Source organism: Protopterus annectens, chromosome 9.part0 (genome assembly GCF_019279795.1).
Source record: "Protopterus annectens isolate FY-2018-M chromosome 9.part0, PAN1.0, whole genome shotgun sequence".
In the NCBI taxonomy this organism is placed as follows: domain Eukaryota; kingdom Metazoa; phylum Chordata; order Ceratodontiformes; family Protopteridae; genus Protopterus; species Protopterus annectens.
The window spans coordinates 1,567,351,755-1,567,370,821 of record NC_056743.1 but is presented as its reverse complement, the minus strand read 5'-3'; the positions used below and the strand labels follow the sequence as shown (position 1 = coordinate 1,567,370,821).

The following is a 19,067-nucleotide window of genomic DNA, read 5'->3' as shown; positions in this document are numbered from 1 at the left end:
GCCCCTCACATGTGTTTAGATTTGATACACTCTAATGTCTTACCCAGACCAGACCTTAAGGACCAACCTCTGGCAAATTCAGATTGGACCCTGTTTGTAGATGGGTCAGCACGTAAGAACGAGGCAGGTATCACACAAGTGGGGTATGCAGTCACAACTGAGACTAAGGTACTAGAGGCAAAACCCCTCCCCAGGAACCTGTCCGCACAAGCGGCCGAATTGATTGCTTTGTCCAGAGCATGCACCATCTCCAAGGATAAGGCAGTTACTATCTACACAGATAGTCAGTATGCTTTTTCCACGGTCCATGTCTTTGCACAGCAATGGAAAAATAGGGGAATGGTTACGGCCTCAGGAAAGGAAATAACCCACAAGGATTTAATCCTTAGCCTCTTACAAGCTGTCCAACTGCCACGGGGACTGGCCATCTGTAAGTGCGCAGCACACACAAATGCCAAAGATCCAGTATCACTTTGAAATGCACTGGCTGATAAAACTGCAAAAAGTGTAGCCTTAACCTCTACCTTTGCACTCGAGACCACACAAAAGGAACTTTACCCTACAGATAAATTTGATCTACAAACTTTACAGGTAATGCAGGAACTTAGTACAGTTTGGGAAAAACAGCGATGGGTTAAATATGGGGCTATTCAGAAGCAGGGAGTTTTTGTAGGTCCAAATGATAAGTATGTCTTGCCAACGAACCTTTTTAAGTATGCCTCATTAGTGACGCATGGCCCATCTCATCTGGGCCCTGCTGCTATGGTTCAAATAATCCAGCAAATTTTCTGGACCAAGGGCTTTATAGCGTACGCTAAACGATTTTGTTTATCGTGCCTGCTTTGTGCACGATACCATGGTGGTGGGGTGTGGATCACCCCAGCAGCTTTCCCGCTGCCTCCGTATCCATTTCACACAATCTGCATGGATTTTATTGAACTAACTCCTGTTCAACAGAAGCGATTTGTGTTAGTCATTATTGACGCTTTTACAAAATGGGTTGAAGCTTTTCCGGTAGCATACCCAGATGCACTGTCGGTAGCCAAGGCCCTTACAAATAACATTATCCCTCATTTTGGGCTACCTACACGCATCTATTCTGATAATGGCACACATTTCGTAAACCAAGTTATTCAAAAGCTGGCCGCCATTTTTCAGATCGAGTTAAAACACCATTGTGCCTACCACCCACAGTCAGCAGGGTTGGTTGAACGCCATAACGGCATTCTCAAAGGCAAGTTACGTAAACTCATGGCCAAGACACATCAGTCTTGGATAAACTGCTTACCTCTGGCACTCCTGTCTATGCGTACCACTCCCACCTCAAAAGGGGTCACACCATTTGAACTATTATACGGGAGACCTTATTACGTCCCGCAGTGGCAAAATCTTTTGCCTACGGAACGTGAGGGGGGTGAAGAGATAGCAGATTACATGAGGAATTTGCTGACCAGGACTAACACCTCTTTAACGAATGATTGCTTTTCAGATCAGAAGAACAACAGGATCCTGGAAGTGGAACCGGGGAAGTGGGTCTGGATTAAAATTGTCAAGAGGAAGACGTGGGTCTCCCCCAAGTGGGAAGGTCCATACCAGGTTTTGATAGCAACACCTACAGCAGTCCGAATAAAAAAAAAAAAAAACATCGTGGATCCATCTGACACACTGTAAACTGGTAAAACAGTTTGAACTGGACAAAAACTTGAGTTCCCCTGAGGAACACTGATTAGTAGTAATCTTGTTTTGTATGAATATCTGACTATTGTGGCAATGCAGAGAAATACCGGAAGGGAGTAGCCTTTCCCACAAAAGCATTCCAAACTAATTTTGTTGCTAATAAGTGTGATTGTTCCTTTTCTGTTTTGGCCGTTTTTATTTTTCAAACAAGACTAGCCAAGTAAAGAGAGATGATGCATATGCTCTATCTTTTAATGTTTCAAATTGTTGGATATGCATGGCTATCCCTACTGTACATGGTGGTCTAATGTTAGGTACAGTCCCTTTGGGGGCAAATGATACATGGACTAATTTACTATTTGAAACTTCAAATGTAGCCTTAAAGGACAAAATAGCATTACCCCTCATGGGTCGCCAGAATGGAACTGTAAGGTTGGATGGAGTCAGTGTAATGTAACAATAATTCATAACTGTACAATAGATGGGCACTGTGCAACGAGTTTCAAGCCTATAAGAGTGCTTGTTAACAGTACAGGGCTTATTAATGGCACAAGTTTCTTTGAAAAAATGTTATCTGTGTATGACCTTTTGTTTAAAGGGCTGCAAGACAAAGGAAATCACTCTGTTCCAGTCAATATTACACTTAAAGTAAATGATTGTTATTTTATCTGTGGTAGAAAAGCATACAAATGGTTACCAAGGAATTGGTCAGGCAGTTGTTTTTTGGGTTATTTAGCACCAGCTATAAGACATACATTTTCTCTTCCCCAAGGTAAAATACGAAATGTACGTGCTGTTAATAAACCTTTTAATCCCGTAGGTAACGTTGATGCATCCTGGATCTATCACCACGATTTGGCCCATAGTAGCAGCAAGGGGCTATCACACATGGACTTGGGCGATGATGTTATTTCCTGGGCTGGTATTCTTCCAGCGTATGGGACAGTAAAATCCATTTGGGAGCTCAGAAAACTGTCAAAACTGTTAGAAACTCTGAGCAATGCAACGGTGACGGATGAGTTAACTGCAATAAGGACTGTAGCACTGCAGAATCGTATGGCGCTCGATTTCACCCTAGCGGTGAAAGGAGGTACTTGCGAGTGTTGTCCATTCATTACAGACAACGAATATGACATTAACAGCCATCTGGAGAACCTACAACAAGTTTCTAAACTTACAAAACAAGGACAAAATCCATTAACTGACTTTTTCCAAAATTGGTTTGGAAATTGGGGAACAGTACTTATGAATGTCTTAATTGCTATATGTGTTGGTGCCATTATATTCCTACTGTTGGGTTGTTGCTGCATTCCTTGCATCCGAATGATAATATCAAAATGTATTGTCTGCCAATGCAACTAAAGCTTATTATTCTGAATATACAGAACATGAGTCATGCGAAAAACTGTATGAATAAAATGTATTACTGATGATACAAAGTGTTGTTAGGGGGGAAATGTAGTAAGAATCTTTGTGTTCAACATCTTTGTATCTAATATAGTAAGGGTTAAAATGTGAAATTGCATTGCAAGCAAAGAAGCAAGTTAAAATAAGTTGTTTTTCTTGTAAAGAATTTGTTGACCAAAGAGGAATGCACAGATGTTACCTTGGTCCAGGCACAAGCTTATCTTGTGTCTGACCTCTGACCATCTAAGGCTCCAGTATGTGAATTTATAGCCTTGACCGAAATTCCTTGTCTAGTAACCAGCTGATTTCTCTGTTACTTCTAACAATGGTACCGTCATATCCCCTGATGCTACCACCAAGCTCCTAGGAATCACTATAGACAACAACCTCAACTTCGACTCCCATATTAATAACACCATAAAACAGTCAACAGAAAAATGGGCTCCCTATATAGAGTCAAATCCTTCCTCACTCCTATTGCAAGATCTACTATTGCCCACTCCCATCTTATCTCAACACTACTTTATGCCTCACCAATCTATACTAATCTGTCAAAACATAATTGTTCCAAACTAGCTACATCCTATGACAATACTGCAAGATTTGCCACTGGTAATCCCTATAGAACCCATCACTGTCAGAATCTAAAACAACTAGGATGGCTTGAGCTACAAAATCTGCTTCAATATAGTCAACTTATCATCGCACATAAAATCCTCTACCACCCAAATAATACTCCAACACTTTCAAACATCATTACCCCCTATAAAAATCTTACTAATTTACGATCATCTAATAAACTGTTAGCTAACATTAGTAAGTCAAACAACTTGGCAGGTGACTCTCTGTTCTCAAACACTACTGGGAAAAACTGGAATTTACTACCTACTGAACTTACCTCTCTTCCTTCTCTACCCCTCTTCAAACAAAAACTGAAAATATTCCTCAGAACAAAATGGCTATGCCCTTGCAACAACCCTGACTAACTGATTAACTCTATTAATTTTCCCCCCTACTTTCCACTTAGGATAACTTGTTCTTATTTCATCTGTAAGTAGCACTGTTTACTTGTAACCTACTATGTCTTACTTTATATAAATGTCATATCTAATAATTTTGTAAATAGTATTTCTTTTTAAACCATTGATTGTTATTTATTACATACCAGTGTGTTTGATATTTTTGTAAACTCTAACTAACCAGTGTGCACCAAAATGTTTTACTATATTTTTTCTCTATGTAAACGTTTTATTAGACACTATTTTTTATTTGTTACTGTACTGGAGCTTTTCTCCCCGGGCCTCTACTGAAAATGGACATATATCCAGTTGGACTAGCCCGGTCAACAAATGTAAAATAAATAAAAATAAATAAAATAGTAACCAGCTGCTGTGTACGTGAAGAAGAGGGTATAAAAACCCATGTAAAGTGTACAGAAATGACTGCTGACATACCATGTACTTTGTAGCATGTCTCCATGCATGTAAAATAAACCTTTTTTGCTTATTTTTATCTGCGTGATTCTTCCAGTATATGTTAAGAGTATTAAAATCTTTTGACAGGAGGACTGCCTTGTCTTGGAATGGACAGGTCTGACAGCTTAAAACCAAACTCTTCTAGGCCATGTCCGGCCAGTGAGGAGGAGTCATTTCCTTTCTTCCCTAAATTACAGGATAAAGCAGACATAAAAAACAGAACATGTCTAGTATAACCCCCCCCCACACACACACACACACACACACACCGTACTCTGATGAACTGAGAAGAAGAGGGGAAGGACCACATTCTCCCATGTTGGAAAAACTTATAACTCCTGAATGGCACATTTCCAGATGGGCTTGAACAAACAAAATAAGATTCAGGAATCCTCAACTCAAGATGAAAAGTGGTGCTAGAGGTTTGGAGATTCTGCCAGTGCATTAACATCCTGTAAGGGTGATGGCAAAGTCTATGGCTCAAACGCCAGATGCACCACCCCTCTGCATAGAGGGTATGACAGCAGGCCACCCTGCCAGCTTACAGTCCACACCACGGATTGCTTGAATGACCGAAGAAGAGACTTAGGTCTCCGCTTTGATCTCAAGGTAAGGTCAATCCCTACACGAAAGTTTTGGCAATTTATGCATCAATACAAAAGATTCCTGCAATGAGAGTTAAAATCAAGATCCAAAATCTGTAAGTGACAGAAAAGAAATGGATAAAAGAGCCCAAGCATGTCTTCCTAACCTTGTGCAAGGCATCAGGAAACATGCTGGCAGAAAGCGTACTCAATCCCTGATCACAAGAATGAAAAAAACATTTTGAGATATACCAAGGTGGTGCTATCAGGACAGGCTACAAGAACTATTTACGAGCCTGATATACCTGCTTTGCTGCAGAACTGTATGTCTATAACAGTTGCAAAAAAAAAGAGCTGCCCATACGTGCTTTGAAAAGATAATGCCTTTCTACAAAAGAGTTGCTATGACAATGTTATTAGTGACTTGAACTATATTATAACTTGGTCAGTGACCGTCCTCCATTAAAATGCATTACTAATGCATACCCTGACCTATACAAACCTTTATGTGTGTGTGTATTTTTACAGTTTGTGGTTAAACAGCATCCACCATATAGCAGCTGACTTACAGTGTCAGCAAATATATAAAAAACATCTGCTACACATATTCTAAAGACATGTAGTAGGTGGACTGGACACACTAAACTGGTCATATGTGTGAATGTGAATGCATGTGTGTGGTATGGAAGAACAACCGTTGCAGGGCTAGCCACCTAGTCCTGTGAACAATAGCTCCAGATAACTGTCGCAACTGAAGCGACACCCCAACCCCATATTTATAAATGGGAAAAAGAAGAGGAGATTGAGGGGAGATCTATGCCTGGCATACAGTGCATTGTCAGACCCCATTCTGATGGACCTCCTGCATATCCACAAAACAAACAGCACCAGAATTACCCGTTCTAAAGACTTAAACCTTGCCTGTGATATAAATAGGACCTGCTGGAGAGATAGGTATGAATCCCAGAGACTCTCTTCCCTGGAACAGGCTCCCTGTCCAAGTGAAGCAGAGTTCCTCCCTAATCCAATTCAAGTGCAACTTGGACAATTGGATGAGAAACCAGAAATTCATCACTGATTTGGCACCTATGTCTCTAATGGACACAGGTAACCTGTAAATGGTTCATCTCCCAGGTCCATGCTTACACTTATCAAGGGTATCAGAACTTGTCAGAGATTTGGGATGCATGGCTAGGCTTAACAAGGCCCTTGTGGTCATTAGCCTAGTAAATGCCTATGAACCCATAGATGACTGGCAGGATCTGCTACACAAAAGAAGATCCACATTATTGAGAAGTAATGTCAAGACAACTCAATGGGAAAGATGGACTGTGTTAAGAACCTGTAAGCACCGCTACCTGTTTTCAGGTATGAACTGGACATTTTGCTGCATTTCAGCGACTTGCTCTCTGACACAAAGCATGCATCCAGGGCTTTTGCAAACTGAACCTAGACTGCTGGCTGCATTTAGTTCACAATATACTTCCTTAAGCATATGTCAAAACATTAAATATATTTTTACAGCAAATAAAAAAATCAAGCCTTAGAGGCATACAAATGTAAGGCTCTCACTGAATTCCTTGATATAGTTAAGTGAACACACACAAACATGTACACCAGACAAAGTACAAATGGAACAATACATCAGTGTGCACTACCCCAAAAAATGCCACTATGGTTCGACAAAGGCAGAATACGAGCAATTATAGATATGCAGTCCTCAACCTGTGAGGGTGGGGTACCACTATGACACTGAAGTCAGTGTCTCACTGCAAGAATAAGGGAGGTATAGCAAAGTAGAATATTACTGATTCTAGAGAATGGCAATGATCAGATTACATATAAATGCTAAAAAATAAAGCATTACACACCTCTACACCTATGTCAGAAATAGGGGGAAAGGGGGTTACTTAGCAGGAAGCAGCAGAAGTATGCAATGTACACAGCTTTAAAGAAACTGCCACTTTTAGCCTACCAATCTATACAAAGAATGCTTAATATTAACCTCTGTGATACACAATCAGTTTTTAGACCACTGTGAGCCTAGCCATCAAACCATATTTAAATATCTACTCCTGCCTCAAGGAGGACAAAACATGACAGTCACAGGAAGAATGTGCAGCTATCCATCAGCTGTTGTGCTTCACCATAAAAGTGTCAAGGATACCACTCTACTTGACAAGTAGTGGACATCTGTTCCACAGTGGGAGAATGCAGAGGAATATGGGCTGGCTTTGGGATAGTGGTGGTACTACTTCAGGAAGAGACTTGCGCCACACAGTCTTATTAATGTGCTGATGAAGACTCAGATCCCCTACATGGGTATCTGTGGAATTATTTACTGTGCAAAGATACAAAGATATAGGAGGTCACAGAAGGTAAGGTCTTCTCATCATGAAATGCTCAACAGACTGCTACTGAGGGGCTGCCAGTCTGTCAGGATACTAAGAGTCTTTAAGGGCTAGTGATCTTTTTAGATGAGAATCTTTGAGATCATTGCGCACACAGTAACCTGCCTCCCCAGATTTGTAGAGTTGGTATCCGAAAAGTAGGTTAGATATTTGTTTTATGGGTGGTCATTTTTTTTTTTGGGGGGGGGGGGGGGGTGTTCATTGTGGATACACAATGTATAAAATAGTGTATGGTGTCATACTGTTCATACAGTCATAAGCTATTTCTTTGTTACCTCCCCAGCACACACAGTAATCTGCCTCCCCAGGGCACACAGTAACGTACCTCCTCAGCACACACAGTAACCTGCCTCCCCAGGGCACACAGTAACCTGCCTCCCCAGACTACACAGGAACTTGTCTCCCCAGCGCACACAGTAACCTGCCTCCCCAGGCCACACAGTAACCTGCCTCCCCAGCGCACACAGTAATCTTCCTCCCCAGCACACACAGTAAACTACCTCCCCAGAGCACACAGTAACCTACCTCCCCAGCACAGACACAGTAACCTACCTCCACAGGGCACACAGCAATCTACCTCCCCAGCACACACAGTAACCTGCCTCCCCAGCGCACACAGTAACCTGCCTCCCCAGCGCACACAGTAACCTGCCTCCCCAGCGCACACAGTAACCTGCCTCCCCAGCGCACACAGTAACCTGCCTCCCCAGCGCACACAGTAACCTGCCTCCCCAGCGCACACAGTAACCTGCCTCCCCAGCTCACACAGCAATCTACCTCCCCAGCGCAGACAGTAACCTGCCTACCCAGCTCACACAGCAATCTACCTCCCCAGCTCACAAAGCAATCTACCTCCCCAGCGCACACAGGTAACCTGCCTCCCCAGCTCACACAGCAATCTACCTCTCCAGCGCAGACAGTAACCTGCCTACCCAGCTCACACAGCAATCTACCTCCCCAGCTCACAAAGCAATCTACCTCCCCAGCGCACACAGTAACCTGCCTCCCCAGCTCACACAGCAATCTACCTCCCCAGCTCACAAAGCAATCTACCTCCCCAGCGCACACAGTAACCTGCCTCCCCAGCTCACACAGCAATCTACCTCCCCAGCTCACACAGCAATCTACTTCCCCAGCGCACACAGTAACCTGCCTCCCCAGCGCACACAGTAATCTGTATAATTAACTTTCTAATGCTGCTGCTGCTTCTGACCCATCTGGTAAAAAAGGCAGGATTTTTAAGGGAGATGAATATTTTAAGGCATATGTTAAAAATATTGCTCAGTTTGCATCTTCAAGAAACTTTCATATCTTGTTTCATTAATGGATGCACACATACACATACGGGACTGCAAGGATTTTTTTTCTTCTTCTTCTCCCGACAACAAAAGATAGTCATAATGCGCAACACCATACCAAACACCACTCAGTTAAAGTACTGTGACTTAATTCTTGACCCTACACCTTAGCTTCTTTCCATACCAAATATATTGCCTATTGCCTCTAAAAGTTCTAACCCAGTTAAAAATGTGCCAATCTACATTGCCTGCCTATCTATTGCTAAAGGTGTACCCATGCCAAAACTGGAATATGGTGTCCATTGCTTTGCTTACACTCATGCAGTTTATTCAAGGTGAGCTGCAGGCAGGATGGGACTGCCTCCTGCAAAAGTTTTACCTGCTGGTTCATGTGGGTTGTTTTTTAGGAAGGAATAAAGGAATGAAATAGCAAAGATTACAATGGCCAAACACTGGAAAAATAAAAATAAAAATAAAAAACAAGTGCAACATGGTCAACTTTGGTACCTAAAGGAAGCACTTTCCTTTGAGCCATAAGGACCTCATCAGATTCCTTAAGGAAGGAGGCAACAAATTTTGTAGTTTACGAACAAGTTACTCTAATACTGGACCAATAACGACCAGTGTTGCTGGTTGTTTAATATTGCACAGGTCAGAGTACATCAGGGCAAATACAGCCACTTTAATCAAAGGCAACAGTGTTATCTATGCAGATACAAGAATTCATCAGACTGAATGTTTAACTCAGCAGACAGACGTTAACACACACACAGCACATCACACGACTTAACGTCTCCCCATGTAGAAATTAGGGAAGAGAAGGCTGTCTCACTCTATAATGCCTAGTAACACATTAATGGAATCCTAATAGCTGGAACTACTGTTGAAAAGATATTAAAATGCAACTTTACCAACTTAGTATTTTTAAGAAACTGATTTTGAATTTTAATGCTTGAATGAAGTCAGGATTGCTTTAAAAAAGTCTGATTTGCCATTGCAGATAGTGAGCACTTTCTCCATTTACTTGCAGAACTGCACTTTCCTGACATTCAGGCAGCTTTGTGAAAAATAAAGAAGGCAGAGCTCATTTGTAATATCTGGGTAGTCTGGGTACCCCCAGATCCTCCCGACTTATTTCCTTTGAAGAGGTTTCTTCTTCAGGGGTTAATATCGTTAGTGCTAGAGTTTTATCCCAGGTCTTCATTGAAGTTCAGTTCCTTATAGGAAGCTTTCTACACAAGTGGCTGAAGTTACAGGTGTCAGGTACCTTTATGTCATAAAGGTCTTATTTTGCCTGTAGTATTGGTTTGGTCAGGATTTTCCCTTACATGCAAGGCTCACTTTTAAAAACAGCAAGTTTAAATGAACAAAACTGTTTTTCACAAAATGTGTATATGCATACACTTTTGTATCAAAACTATAAACATTTTCTGAAGAAATTAATTTTAAAAAATGCCTGCAAAAACAGAAGTCTAAGGAGCCAGACATTAATATTAAAGGCTGAGAAGGAGGCATTTACATTATTTTGGGTTTCAGCTCTAATTATGGTTAATTAGCAACTGCAAGAAATTGCGACTCAATTATGTGATTGCCAAACGTTATTTTTAACTTTTCTTTGGAGGGGATGCCTTTTCCCATTTGCAGTTATAGGGTGTTGCCCTGCCTAGATGTGAGAATTTGGAGTCAACAGTAGGGGATGCTTTACAGTATAGTTTATATATTAGAAAGGGAGTAATCAGCATAACAGCAGACATTGGTAGGGGAGTAATTGGAATTAACACTGGATACTGGCAAAAAAATTATTTTCCCAATTTAAATGCTTATTTGCAGTCTGACAGCTGTTTGCATAGGTATGACATGCTGGGTTATATTGTCTGGCAGCCTGCAAGTACGGGTGTGTGACAAGTGCACACTTGCTGTCTGATGCTGCCCTTCCATGTCTGTCCGTAAAAGGGCCTTTAGCTCCATGAAATCCCTACTACATGTAATAATGCACCGTTGAAAGCCTGAAATGCATGTTAAAATTATGCCTGCTTTGCTGTCTTGAGCAGCTTCCCCATTACTGCCCCTAGACAACGCACCTAAGTTTAAATCTTGTGTTGTGCCCACAACACTTGCCGCTCAAAACCAGGGCAATGTCAATTCAACAGGATTTCAGAACACAGGTGTTACAGATGTGGTTAAAGCTGCATTTCTGAGAAATATTCAGTTCTGTTTATTCACAGTGGCTGTACAGGTTACAGTGCTTTTCATTATGTCGCTTTTTAATACAGTGATGCTAGAGTCACATCTTGACACTGTCGTGTTGCCCTGATGTGCTACAGCTGCTTGAATAGTGAAGCCTGAGCCTATTCACTGACCGGGTCTTTGTGGTTCAGCCATTCTCCAGCTCAGACACATATGTAGGTAAGAGTACAGCTGTTCACCAGGACTGAAAAGGGTCGGCTCAACCATTCGCATATTTATGTATGTATACATATATGCGTTTTTTTTTTTTTGTTTGTTTTTTTTTATTACATTTGTTGACTGGGGAAGTCCAGCTGTGCACAAGGGTCCATTTTCAGCAGAAGCCTGGGGAGAAGCTCTAGTATATGCAATACAGTCAAAGTGTTTTGAAGTTTACAATATCATCATCAGGCAGAATGCAATTAAACTAAATTTACAGCATCTGCTATTTGGTTAGCCATTTCTTATTACTTAACCATGCTTACTTATTGCACATTTTTTTTATGCAGGGATGGGTTTCGGAGAGGTTTGAAGGTTCTTTATATATTTTCTAGAAAAGCAAGTGGTGAGTAAATTTCATGAGGTATCCTGCTTGCTGTCATATGGTTAATAAGCAGCAGCTAACTTCTGCTGTGAGGCAAGTTTCCCACACATGACAAAGGGTGGGAGCAGCCACTGGGAGGTGTGCCACAGAATAGTACAGTTTTGTACCTACCATAAATGTAGATGTTCGAGGATCCACATTGCTGCAGTCCTAACTATTGGGTAGTCCGCTGTCCAGTCGGCCCGAATACCAAAGTATATGGCTGACGTCGGTCAGGGCGCATTAGACTGACGTCAGTACGTCAGGGTACTAATGCGCATGACCGACGTCATATCCTCAGTCTTTTCTTGCCCCAGATGTCAGAAGACCCTGAAAAGATAAGGCCCAAAACCCAAAAACACCAAACATACCTGTACCAAAAATATGTACAATATATACAAAATTAGCTGAACATAACCTCACCTACACAACCACCCCTAAACACAGAGGGGAAGGAGGGAGGGTAAATTGGACTGCAGCAATGTGGATCCTCGAACATCTACATTTATGGTAGGTACAAAACTGTACTATGTTCTTCATTCCACATTGCTGCAGTCCTAACTATTGGGTAGAATCCCAAAGCAGAGGTAAGGGAGGCTGGCAAATCATAAGGAAGCAGGAGCTGATAACATGCCTTGCAAAATGGCTGTGGCAAAACCAGCCCTAGACTTAGAGTAGAGAGGAAGGTGGTAATGCTTAGAGAAAGTATGCACTGAACTCCAAGTAGCTGCCTCCAAAATATCCTTAGTTGCCACCCCCCTTAAAAAAGCTGTTGAAGTGGCAGTAGCCCTAGTGGAATGAGGCCTAATCCCAGCTGGAATCTCCTTGCCATGATGGGAATAACAAAATGCAATGCAAAACCCAATCCACCTAGAAATAGTTCGTTTTGACACAGGCTTGCCCTGAGAACCCAAAGCAAAAGAAACAAACAACTGCTGAGACTGCCTAAAATCCTTAGTCCTGCTCAAATAATAACGCAATTGCCTGTGTACATCTAAAGTGTGCAAAATCTTTTCCCCTTTGTTTTGGGGATCTGCATAAAACGTAGGCAAATGAATAGTTTGGTTTAAAGCCACACTAGAAACCACTTTAGGCATAAAGGAAGGATTAGTACGTAATGATACCCTATCCTTATGAAAAATCAAAAGGCTCAACCGCCATAAGGGCCTGTAACTCAGAAACCCTTCTTGCAGAAGTAATGGCCAACAAAAAAGCAGTCTTCCATGACAAGTATTTCAGTTCAGCCGTAGCTGCAGGCTCAAAAGGTTGTAGAGTAAGTTTCTCCAACACAAAATTGAGATCCCAAGCAGGAGTAGGAGCTCTCGTGGGGGTCTTATATTCTTTGCCCTCTAAGAAATTGCTTGAACAAAGGATGTGAAAACAATGGTGGGTCACAATCATAGTGAGCTGAAATTGCTGCAGCATGAATCTTAATGGAAGAGAAAGACAAACCTTTGTCCAATAACTCAGTAAGATATTGAAGAGCCACACTCAAATTAGGCTCTGAAATCTCCAAATTCTTTGCTGCAGTCCAAAATAAAAATCTCTTCCATTTTTCTGCGTACACTTTCCTTGTACTAGGTCTTCTGGCTTCCATAATCACATTTAAAACTTGTTGAGGAAGTTGAGACCTGCTGTCTTTCAAAACAGAATATGCCAGGCTGTTAGATGAAGAGAGTGAAGCTTGACATTGAGCAGACGACCGTCCTTCTGAGACAACAGATGTGGAATCAAGGGTAAAGGCCATGGGGGCTTCTTTACCAGACTCCTCAGTAATGGGCACCAGTGCTGCCGAGGCCAATCTGGAGCTATTAAAATCATCCTTGGCTTGTCTTGTCTGACCTTTAGAAGCACCTTTGGAAGAAGAGGCAGAGGTGGAAACGCATACACATGAAGATTTTTCCAACTGAAAGAAAGAGCATCCACTTTCCAAGCTGTGTGATGAAACCTCTTTGTGCAAAACTTTGCCAGCTGGTGGTTTAGTGGAGAAGCGAACAGATCTATGTCTGGAGTTCCCCAGGACACTGTCAACTTTTGAAATACATGAAGATCCAGTTTCCACTCGTGGGGATCCATGATTTGTCTGCTTAACACATCTGCTAAGGAGTTCTGTGCTCCCGGCAGAAACCTTGCCTGAAGAGTTAGTTGCAAGCTTAGGGCAGTCTCCCATAAAATCATTGCTTGCCTGCACAATGGGTAAGAATGTGTTCCCCCTTGTTTGTGGATGTACCACATGACAGTTGTGTTGTCTGTTAGAATCAACACCTGCCCTGGAAGAAGTAACTTCTTGAAAGCCATTAATGCAAACTGGACTGCTAACATCTCCTTCATGTTGATATGTAGATGCTGTAGTCTGGCAGGCCACTTGTCTTGTATCCACTTTCCATTTAGATGAGCTCCCCAAGCAATGTCTGAGGCATCTGTCGTTAGAAATTGACTCGCCTCTGGCCGGGTCACAGAGAGTCCCTTGTTTAGGTGACATTCCTGAGCCCACCACAAAGATTCCTTTCGAGTGCAAGTTATTATTTGAATGACAGTGTCCAAATCCTGGCAGTGCTGTGTCCATACATTTTGAGATACCATTGTAGCTTCCTCATATGCAGTTTGGCATTGGGAAGCACCAGAATACAAGATGCCATGAACCCTAAGGCTTGAAGGACTGTCCTTGCAGTCAGCCCGGACTGAAGAGATAGTTGATGGAAGTAACTGGAAAGATTCTTTTGTTTGTCCGGGGTTAAAAGGCCATCTGGGCTGCTGTATTCAGTCTCACACCCAGAAAGCACATGTCTTGAGAGGGTACTAGACTGGACTTTATTTCGTTCACAGAATACCCTAGGCATCTTAGCACTGCTATGACATATTCCAAGTGCTGTAGAAGGTCTTCCTTTTCTTGAGCCAGAATCAGGCAATCGTCCAAGTAAGGATAGATTTGAATTCCTTTTAGCCTGAAGTAAGCTATCACTGGAGCCAGAACCTTTGTGAATACTCTGGCAGTAGATAAGCCAAAGGGCAATGCAGAGAACTGATAATGAGAATTTCCAGCTCGAAACGCAGATACTTTCTGCAACTCAGTCTTATAGGCACATGAAGGTAAGCTTCCTTGAGATCTAAAGTTACCATCCAGTGATCCTTGCCCAGCAGAGGTAGAAGCTGTTGTAACGTCAACATTTTGAACTTGGGAATGTCCAGATAAGTGTTGAGGATAGATAAATCCAAAATTGGTCTCCACGTGTTCCCCTTCTTCGGTACGAGGAACAGGCGAGAATAAAATCCTAGGCCCCTTTCTGGCACAGGAACCGGCTGAATGGCCCCTATTTGGAGTAACTGAGAAATTTGCTTGTGAGCCTCTAGTCTTTGTAAAGGAGGAATGTCTGGCATGCCTTTGAAAGGAGGCAAGGTATGGAAATAAAACCTGTAACCGTGGTGAATGATATCCAGAACCCATTTGTCTTGGGTAATTAAATCCCAATTTTCTTTGAAAAGAGACAGTCTTCCTCCTAGAGGTGCCGCCAGGCGAGAAGGTACTGGCAGCAGAAAAGGCAGGTCATTGGGTCTGCTTACGAAAGGACTGACCCCTGCCCTCACTAGAAGTCTGAGCAGGTGAACTCCCTGTCCTAGGCCTAAAAGCACCTTGAGCTCTGCCCCTACCACGTCTAGACCTACCCCTAGACTGGGAATCATAAGCAGGATAAGTCCATCCCTTAGCAGGCCAATTTCTACTAAACTTCGGAGGCTGCACCTGCAAAAAATCCTTAACAGTTTGCATAGACTTAGCCTTGTCCTCCATCTTCTTTAAAACTGCTTCCACAGGCGAACCAAACAACACATCAGACTATAAAGGAGCATCCAAAATCCTTGTCTTAACATGCTCAGCTAAGTTCTGATCTCTCAACCAGGCGTGCCTACGAAGAACAGAACCAGTGGCAGCCACCCTGGAGGAGGCCTGCACAGCATCAAAACCACATTGCAAGGAATGTTTACCCACTTGTTCGGACACATGAACTAAATCCTGCAACTCTTTACAGTCAATACCTTCCGCCAGAGCATCCACCTTAGATTTCAACTGTGAAAGAAGATAATTCTGATATTTTAACATGTGAAACTGACAATTCAACGCCCTCATGGCTAAAGTGGAAGAAGTATACACTTTCTTTCCCCATCTATCCAAAGCCCTTGCCTCTTTATCAGGAGGGACAGGATTTTTAACAACTGAGGCCTTCACACCCTTAGGCCCCTGAGAGACAGTTTCCGGGTCTGCCCTAGGACTCTTAAAAAGATACTTATGAGCTTCAGGCACCCTATAATACCTATCCGGTTTAACAGGGGCAGGAGGCAAAGAATCAGGATTCAGGGAAGCCTCTGCAAAAACATCTTCCACCACATTCAAAACAGGAGGTATAGCTAAAGGCCTATGCTGGGGTAAAAACAAGAACTCCCTAAGCCTTTTCCTGGAATCAGAGAAATCTTGGCCTTCCCATTTAAAATGCTCCCTCATGGAATGCAAAGTCTCTGAAAATGAAAAATCCTCAGGAGGAGAAGCTGAAGGAGTAGAATCATCCACATCAGAATCAGAATAAGTAGGGAATTCCTGCAAGTCTTCAGCCGAAGACTCAGAATCCTCCGAGCATTGCTCAAAACTCTCAATCTCAGGTTCCACCCTAGGCCTCTTATCAGGAGGGGGCATAGAACCCCTTATCATAGTAATCAAATCTTCTGCCATTTTAAGCATATGTTTCTTAGGCAAAGACCCTGAAGCACTACGAGAAACCCCACTGAAGCAAAACTTGGCCTGCCCTTAAGGAAGCCTTGGGAACAGAAGGGAGGCCCTAACCACCTTAGGAAGTGAGGGAAGAACAGCCACCTGAGAAGCCCCCACAGCGTGGGCTACTTCCCGAGAGGAAACATCGTGTAACAGTAAAGTGGCTCCGTGAGACTCCAAAGAAACAGCTGGCAAAACCTCCGGCTCCACTGAGTTCTAAAGAACCGGCGTCTGGGACTGTCGGTTCTTCCTCTAGGCTTTGCTGTTTTGTCCTTGCTTTTAGCGAAGCCGGCCGGAGCATCCGGCGGCATTTTATAGTTACAACGCTTCCCAAACACTAACCTGGCACAGTCTAACCTTCTCTTAATAGTGCGTTTGTTAAATCTAGCACAAGAGCGGCATCCAACAACGTCGTGCTCAGGCCCTAAACAAGGTATACACAAAGTATGGTAATCCCTATGAGGTATCTGTTTCCCACAAGAAATACAGTTATTTACTTTTTCTGACATCCGGTTAAATACTGAGGCAAGAAAAAACCAAAATAATCCCCAACGGGGTACTTAGCCAACTTTGATTCGGTCTGAAACTCTGACTTCAGAAACTTTCAGAACGCCAACCTGCACTCGCAAAATTGCTTCTGCATCGGACCATGCGGCAAAAAAGACTGAGGATATGACGTCGGTCATGCGCATTAGTACCCTGACGTACTGACGTCAGTCTAATGCGCCCTGACCGACGTCAGCCATATACTTTGGTATTCGGGCCGACTGGACAGCGGACTACCCAATAGTTAGGACTGCAGCAATGTGGAATGAAGAACATCTGCCTGTCTCCCATTTTGGTAGTGGGTTTCTTTAGGTCTGTTTCAAAGAGTCCTGCTGTGTTCCACTTTTCAGTGAGCTTACACATTTCTAAATGTAAACTTGCAGGTTAAGTCTGTAGTTTCACTGATTCCAAACAAATCAATAAATAAGTGTTCATCCACTTCTACTGAAGTGTGCGATCCAGCAATCAAAGGCACTTTATTGGTTTAAAAGAAAGGTGTAATTAAAAGCTGCATAACATCCTTGAAACCTCCAATAAAACATTTTTTAAATTAAGTGCAAAGTTTATGGATCACAACTAATTAAGGGGTGTAAAAGAGTGCAACATTATTGTTTCAGAAATTATGTTCTGAGCTTTGTATGCTTTTGTTTGCTTCAGTTAAGCATGTTTATGGTTAAAACCTATTATTGCAGATACTCTCCAGCTCATTTATTTTTAACAAGCTTACCAAGCTGTCTTTTGTATGCATTCTTGACAGGACAGCAAAGTCGATTCACAATACCAACAAATCAGATAACTTCATTTAAACGATTTTTGTCTTGCTACCAAAAATGAGGGTGCCTAATGCTATGAACTGTTTTCTGTGGGGAAATCGTTTTTCTTTTTGTTAGTAGTAATAGTAGTAATAGTTTCTTTTCTTAAATAATGTCATGGTATAATAGCAATAACCCACTTCTGGGTGTGGGTAATGCTAAATTTACCCACGGTTGGCTTTGTTTGGTCCCGAGGGCGAACCAACCGTGGGTAAATTTAGCATTACCCACACCCAGGCGTGGGTTATTGCTATAGTAACGAACCTGAAGGCTCTGAAAATGAGAAGTAGGACAAACAGGGTGCCTTGTGTAACAGATGTGGCTATAAGCTGGGTAAAAAGAAATAACATGCTGTTGGTCAAGTCTGCAGAAGATGTGCAATAGGAGTAACTTTACTAAAGTATGTCAAAATGAAAGAAACAGACTTCCAGTTGAAAAGCCTGCATGTACTAGAGATAAGAAAACAAGTTATCTCTGGATATTGCTTATAGTGAGAATGTGCAAAATGTACACAATCGGCAAGAGAAAAAAAAAAGAGAGAAAAAAATGACATCAAAACCAGAGTAAGAAACCTAAAAACTCATAAATAATTATAAAAAATTAGACGACCCACTGGAACAAAGTGCAGCGCCACATTTGCTTAAATGCTAGGAGTTCAGCTCTAAAGGGAGCAGTCTGTTACTCTGGTCATCTTATAAAACCAAATGGGCAGAAAGGGCTAATGTGTGAATACATGCACAATAATATAGAAATTCCACTTAGAAGGAACTGTGAATGCATCAGAAACCTAATGAGTCGGGGGCGTGGCCAAGGATGAACACAGGATAGCAGCAGATTTCTTCAGCTCCACCAATTTCATTACACTGACAGGAATTAATTACTTAAAAAATTAATTTTTGAAGTAATTTTCTTTCTAAATATGTTTGTTTTATATAGTTCTTGAACTATATCTAAAAAAAAAAGGAAATTTTAACAATATTCCTGTCAGAAATCACTTTGGAAATTTTCCTGTCAGTTTATCAGTCTGAAATAAGTTCCAGTAAGACAAATTCTCAAGACTCCAGCATCAAGAAAGAACTTCAGTCTCTGATAATTATAATCCAGCAACTTACTGCTAAGATGGATAAAATGGATACTAAAATAGACACCTTCATAGAAAAACTACAAAACAAATAGACTTGTTACATATAGACCTGCAACAACAGAAGATCCAGATGACAGGCATAGAAGAAGCTGTGAATCACATGGAAAATAGAATTCAAGAAGAGGAAATCAACATTGAGTTTCTG

The 19,067-nt window shown here is 42.0% G+C and overlaps 1 protein-coding gene and 1 non-coding gene across 2 annotated transcripts in view; one reads left to right on the top strand and one right to left on the bottom strand.

Annotated features, from left to right (window-relative positions):
* The window catches only part of LOC122812187, a 531,903-nt gene that overhangs the window by 444,650 nt on the left and 68,186 nt on the right, over positions 1–19,067 (bottom strand). The gene's annotated exons all lie outside the window — the stretch shown is intronic.
* On the top strand, positions 11,124–11,254 carry LOC122812558. Its single transcript, XR_006366526.1, has one exon. It is a non-coding gene; the product is annotated as a small nucleolar RNA SNORA3/SNORA45 family (small nucleolar RNA).